Consider the following 7,332-nt stretch of genomic DNA (forward strand, 5'->3'; position numbering starts at 1 on the left):
TGGCATCTGGGCTAGACGCCAAGGATTGTGGCGTTTGGTCCTGGTGTCCGAGTGGGACTCTTGCCTTTCGGGTAAAACCGAGTTTGAGGAGGCTTTTGCTCCAAGTTTCGATCCCAGGGCTCAACATATAAATAGAGGGGCAGGGCTAGCACCAAAGACACATCAAGAAACACCAAGCCGTGTGCCGGCAACCCCGTCCCCTCTAGTTTAACCTCCGTCATAGTTTTCGTAGTGCTTAGGCGAAGCCGTGCGGAGATTGTTCTTCACCAACACCGTCACCACGCCGTCGTGCTGCCTGAACTCATCTACTACTTCGCCCGTCTTGCTAGATCAAGAAGGCGAGGACGTCATCGAGCTGAACGTGTGCAGAACTTGAAGGTGCCGTGCATTCGGTACTTGGATTGGTCGGATCGTGAAGACGTACAACTACATCAACCGCGTTGATAAACGCTTCCGCTTACGGTCTACGAGGGTACGTAGACAACACTCTCCCCTCTCGTTGCTATGCATCACCATGATCCTATGTGTGCGTAGGAATTTTTTTGAAATTACTACATTCCCCAACAGTGGTATCAGAGCCAGGTTTTATGCGTAGATGTTATATGCACGAGTAGAACACAAGTGAGTTGTGGGCGATACAAGTCATACTGCTTACCAGCATGTCATACTTTGGTTCGGCGGTATTGTTGGATGAAGCGGCCCGGACCGACATTACGCATACGCTTACGCGAGACTGGTTCTACCGACGTGCTTTGCACATAGGTGGCTGGCGGGTGTCAGTTTCTCCAACTTTAGTTGAACCGAGTGTGGCTACGCTTGGTCCTTGAGAAGGTTAAAACAACACTAACTTGACGAACTATCGTTGTGGTTTTGATGCGTAGGTAAGAACGGTTCTTGTTCAGCCCGTAGCAGCCACGTAAAACATGCAACAACAAAGTAGAGGATGTCTAACTTGTTTTTGCAGGGCATGTTGTGATGTGATATGGTCAAGGCATGATGCTATATTTTATTGTATGAGATGATCATGTTTTGCAACCGAGTTATCGGCAAATGGCAGGAGCCATATGGTTGTCGCTTTATTGTATGCAATGCAATCGCCCTGTAATTGGTTTACTTTATCACTAAGCGGTAGCAGTAGTCATAGAAGCAATAGTTGGCGAGACGACAATGATGCTACGATGGAGATCAAGGTGTCGCGCCGGTGACGATGGTGATCATGACGGTGCTTCGGAGATGGAGATCACAAGCACAAGAGGATGATGGCCATATCATATCACTTATATTGATTGCATGTGATGTTTATCTTTTATGCATCTTATTTTGCTTAGATCGACGGTAGCATTATAAGATGATCTCTCACTAAATTTCAAGGTATATGTGTTCTCCCTGAGTATGCACCGTTGCGAAAGTTCTTCGTGCTGAGACACCACGTGATGATCGGGTGTGATAAGCTCTACGTTCAAATACAACGGGTGCAAAACAGTTGCACACGCGGAATACTCAGGTTAAACTTGACGAGCCTAGCATATGCAGATATGGCCTCGGAACACTGAGACCGAAAGGTCGAGCGTGAATCATATAGTAGATATGATCAACATAGTGATGTTCACCATTGAAACTACTCCATCTCATGTGATGATCGGACATGGTTTAGTTGATATGGATCACGTGATCACTTAGAGGATTAGAGGGATGTCTATCTAAGTGGGAGTTCTTTAATAATTTGATTAATTGAACTTTAATTTATCATGAACTTAGTCCTGGTAGTATTAGGATATCTATGTTGTAGATCAATAGCTTGCGAGGTTGCTCCCCGTTTATTTTTTATATGTTCCTAGAGAAAACTAAGTTGAAAGATGTTAGTAGCAATGATGCCAATTAGATCCGTGATCTGAGGTTTATCCTCATTGCTGCACAGAAGAATTATGTCCTTGATGCACCGCTAGGTGACAGATCTATTGCAGGAGCAGATGCAGCCGTTATGAACGTTTTGACAAAAGCTCGGTATGATGACTACTTGATAGTTAAGTGCACCATGCTTTACGGCTTAGAACCGGGACTTCAAAAATATTTTGAACGCCACGGAGCATATAAGATGTTCCAAGAGTTGAAATTGGTATTTCATACTCATGCCCGTGTCGAGAGGTATGAGACCTCTGACAGTACTTTGCCTACAAGATGGAGGAGAATAGCTCAACCAGTGAGCATGTGCTCAGATTGTCTGGGTACTACAATTGCTTGAATCAAGTTGGAGTTAATCTTCCAGATAAGATAGTAATTGACAAAATTCTCTAGTCACTATCACCAAGTTACTAGAACTTCGTGATGAACTATAATATGCAAGGGATGACGAAAACAATTCCCAAGCTCTTCGCGATGCTAAAATCGGCGAAGGTAGAAATCAAGAAAAACATCAAGTGTTGATGGTTGACAAGACCACTAGTTTCAAGAAGGGCAAAGGGAAGAAGGGGGACTTCAAGAAGAACGGCAAGCAAGTTACTGCTCAAGTGAAGAAGCCCAAGTCTGGACCTAAGCCTGAGACGAAGTGCTTCTACTGCAAAGGGACTGGTCATTGGAAGCGGAACTACCCCAAGTATTTGGCGGATAAGAAGGATGGCAAAGTGAACAAGCTATATTTGATATACATGTTATTGGTGTGTACTTTACTAGTGTTTATAGCAACCCCTCGGTATTTGATACTGGTTCAGTTGCTAAGAGTAGTAACTCGAAACAGGAATTGCATAATGAACAGAAACTAGTTAAGGGCGAAGTGACGATGTGTGTTGGAAGTAGTTCCAAGATTGATATGATCATCATCACACACTCCCTATACTTTCGGGATTAGTGTTGAACCTAAATAAGTGTTATTTGGTGTTTGCATTGAGCATGAATATGATTTGATCATGTTTATTGCAATACAGTTATTCATTTAAGTTAGAGAATAATTGTTATTCTGTTTACATGAATAAAACCTTCTATGGTCATACACCCAATGAAAATGGTTTGTTGGATCTCGATCGTAGTGATACACATATTCATAATATTGAAGCCAAAAGATGCAAAGTTAATAATGATAGTGCAACTTGTTTGTGGCACTGCCGTTTAGGTCATATTGGTGTAAAGTGCATGAAGAAACTCCATGCTGATGGGATTTTGGAATCACTTGATGCTTGCGAACCATGCCTTATGGGCAACATGACTAAGACTCCGTTCTCCGGAACAATGGAGCGAGCAACTGACTTATTGGAAATAATACATACTGATGTATGCGATCCGATGAGTGTTGAGGCTCGCGGCGAGTACCGTTATTTTCTGAACTTCACAGATGATTTGAGCCGATATGGGTATATCTACTTGATGAAACATAAGTCTGAAACATTTGAAAAGTTCATATAATTTCAGAGTGAAGTGGAAAATCATCGTAACAAGAAAATAAAGTTTCTACGATCTGATCGCGGAGACGAATATTTGAGTTACAAGTTTGGCCTTCAGTTAAAACAATGTGAAATAGTTTCACAAACTCATGCCACCTCGAACACCACGGCATAACGGTGTGTCCGAACATCGTAACCGTACTTTATTAGATATGGTGCAATCTATGATGTCTCTTACCGATTTACCACTATCGTTTTGGGGTTATGCATTAGAGACAACTGCATTCACGTTAAATAGGGCACCATCTAAATCCGTTGAGACGACACCGTATGAACTGTGGTTTGGCAAGAAACCAAAGTTGTCGTTTCTTAAAGTTTGGGGTTGCGATACTTATGTGAAAAGGTTTCATCCTGATAAGCTCAAACCCAAATCAGAGAAATGCATCTTCATAAGATACCCAAAGGAGACAGTTGGGTACACCTTCTATCACAGATCCGAAGGCAAATTCGTTCCTAAGAGTGGATTCTTTCTAGAGAAGGAGTTTCTCTCGAAAGAAGTGAATGGGAGGAAAGTAGAACTCGATGAGGTAACTGTACCTGCTCCCTTATTGGAAAGTAGTTTATCACAGAAACCGGTTCCTGTGAAACTTACACCAATTAGTGAGGAAGTTAATGATGATGATCATGAAACTTTAGATCAAGTTACTACCGAACCTCGTAGGTCAAACAGAGTAAGATCCGCACCAGAGTGATACGGTAATCCTGTTCTGGAGGTCATGTTACTTGACCATGACGAACCTACGAACTATGAGGAAGCGATGATGAGCCCAGATTCCGCAAAATGGCTTGAGGCCATGAAATCTGAGATGGGATCCATGTATGAGAACAAAGTATGGACTTTGATTGACTTGCCCGATGATTGGTGAGCCATTGAGATTAAATGGATCTTCAAGAGGAAAACAGACGCTGATAGTAGTGTTACTATCTACAAAGCTAGAATTGTCGCAAAAAGGTTTTCAACAAGTTCAAGGTGTTGACTACGATGAGAGTTTCTCACTCGTATCTATGCTTAAGTCTGTCCGAATCATGTTAGCAATTGCCGCATTTTATGAAATCTGGCAAATGGATAAACAAAACTGCATTCCTTAAAGAAGAGTTGTATATCATGGAACCAGAAGGTTTTGTCAATCCTAAAGGTGCTAACAAAATATGCAAGCTCCAGCGATCCATCTATGGACTGGTGCAAGCATCTCGGAGTTGGAATATACGCTTTGATAAGTTGATCAAAGCATATAGTTTTATACAGGCTTGCGGTGAAGCCTGTGTTTACAAGAAAGTGAGTGGGAGCATTACAGCATTTCTGATAAGTATATGTGAATGAGATATTGTTGATCAGAAATAATGTAGAATTATTCTGCAAAGCATAAAGGAGTGTTTGAAAGGAGTTTTTCAAAGAAAGACCTCGGTGAAGCTGCTTATATATTGAGCATCAAGATATATAGAGATAGATCAAGACGCTTGATAAGTTTTTTCAATGAGTACATACCTTGACAAAATTTTGAAGTAGTTCAAAATGGAACAGTCAAAGAAAGAGTTCTTGCCTGTGTTACAAGGTGTGAAATATAGTAAGACTCAAAGCCCGACCACGGAAGAAGATAGAAAGAGAATGAAAGTCATTCCCTATGCCTCAGCCATAGGTTCTATAAAGTATGCCATGCTGTGTACCAGATCTATTATATACCCTACACTGAGTTTGGCAAGGGAGTACAATAGTGATCTAGGAGTAGATCACTGGACAACGGTCAAAATTATCCTTAGTGGAATAAGGATATGTTTCTCGATTATGGAGGTGACAAAAGGTTCGTCGTAAAGAGTTACGTCGATGCAAGCTTTGACACAGATCTGGATGACTCTAAGTCTCGATCCAGATACATATTGAAAGTGGGAGCAATTAGCAAAACTAGCTCTGTGCAGAGCATTGTAGACATAGAAATTTGCAAAATACATATGGATCTGAATGTGACGGACCCATTGACTAAGCTTCTCTCACAAGCAAAACATGATCACACCTTAGTACTCTTTGGGTGTTAATCACATAGCGATGTGAACTAGATTACTGAATCTAGTAAAACCCTTTGGGTGTTGGTCACATGGCGATGTGAACTATGGGTGTTAACCACATAAAAATGTGAACTATTGATGTTAAATCACATGGCGATGTAATAGATTTTTGACTCTAGTGCAAGTGGGTGACTGAAGGAAATATGCCCTAGAGGCAATAATAAAGTTATTATTTATTTCCTTATATCATGATAAATGTTTATTATTCATGCTAGAATTGTATTAACCGGAAACATGATACATGTGTGAATACATAGACAAACAGAGTGTCACTAGTATGCCTCTACTTGACTAGCTCGTTGATCAAAGATGGTTATGTTTCCTAGCCATAGACATGAGTTTTCATTTGATTAACGGGATCACATCATTAGGAGAATGATGTGATTGACTTGACCCGTTCTGTTAGCTTAGCACTTGATCGTTTAGTATGTTGCTATTGCTTTCTTCATGACTTATACATGTTCCTATGACTATGCGATTATGCAACTCCCGTTTACCGGAGTAACACTTTGTGTGCTACCAAACGTCACAACGTAACTGGGTGACTATAAAGGTGCTCTACAGGTGTCTCCGAAGGTACTTGTTGGGTTGGCGTATTTCGAGATTAGGATTTGTCACTCCGATTGTCGGAGAGGTATCTCTGGGCCCACTCGGTAATGCACATCACTATAAGCCTTGCAAGCATTGTAACTAATGAGTTAGTTGCGGGATGATGTATTACAGAACGAGTAAAGAGACTTGCCGGTAACGATATTGAACTAGGTATTGAGATACCGACGATCGAATCTCGGGCAAGTAACATACTGATGACAAAGGGAACAACATATGTTGTTATGCGGTTTGACCGATAAAGATCTTCGTAGAATATGTAGGAGCCAATATGGGCATCTAGGTTCCGTTATTGGTTATTGACCAGAGAAGTGTCTCGGTCATGTCTACATAGTTCTCGAACCCGTAGGGTCCGCACGCTTAAACGTTCATTGACGATATAGTATTATATGAGTTATGTATGTTGGTGACCGAATGTTGTTCGGACTCCCGGATGAGATCACGGACATGACGAGGAGCTCCGAAATGGTCTGGAGGTAAAGATTCATATATTGGATGATATGGTTAGGCCAAGGGGTCAGGCCCACAGGGCTATAAGTCGGTGCAAAAGGAGTTTTGCGGAGGCCAGGGAGCCAAACGCCGGAGACCCTGGCGTCTGGCCCTGGGCCAGACGCCGAGGCCCATGGCGTCTGGGCTAGACGCCAAGGATTGTGGCATTTGGTCCTAGAGTCCGAGTGGGACTCTTGCCTTTCGGGTAAAACCGACTTTGAGGAGGCTTTTGCTCCAAGTTTCGACCCCAGGGCTCAACATATAAATAGAGGGGCAGGGCTAGCGCCAAAGACACATCAAGAAACACCAAGCCGTGTGCCGGCAACCCCGTCGCCTCTAGTTTATCCTCCGTCATAGTTTTCGTAGTGCTTAGGCGAAGCCCTGCGGAGATTGTTCTTCACCAACACCGTCACCACGCCGTCGTGCTGCCGGAACTCATCTACTACTTCGCCCGTCTTGTTGGATCAAGAAGGCGAGGACGTCATCGAGCTGAACGTGTGCAGAACTCGGAGGTGCCGTGCGTTCGGTACTTGGATCGGTCGGATCGTGAAGACGTACAACTACATCAACCGCGTTGATAAACGCTTCCGCTTACAGTCTACGAGGGTACGTAGACAACACTCTCCCCTCTCGTTGCTATGCATCACCATGATCCTGTGTGTGTAGGATCTTTTTTTAAATTACCACGTTCCCCAACACAAATACCATCATCCTATGTATTAATCTTTACCTCTAGACC

This window comes from Aegilops tauschii, chromosome 2 (genome assembly GCF_002575655.3).
Source record: "Aegilops tauschii subsp. strangulata cultivar AL8/78 chromosome 2, Aet v6.0, whole genome shotgun sequence".
Lineage (NCBI taxonomy): Eukaryota > Viridiplantae > Streptophyta > Magnoliopsida > Poales > Poaceae > Aegilops > Aegilops tauschii.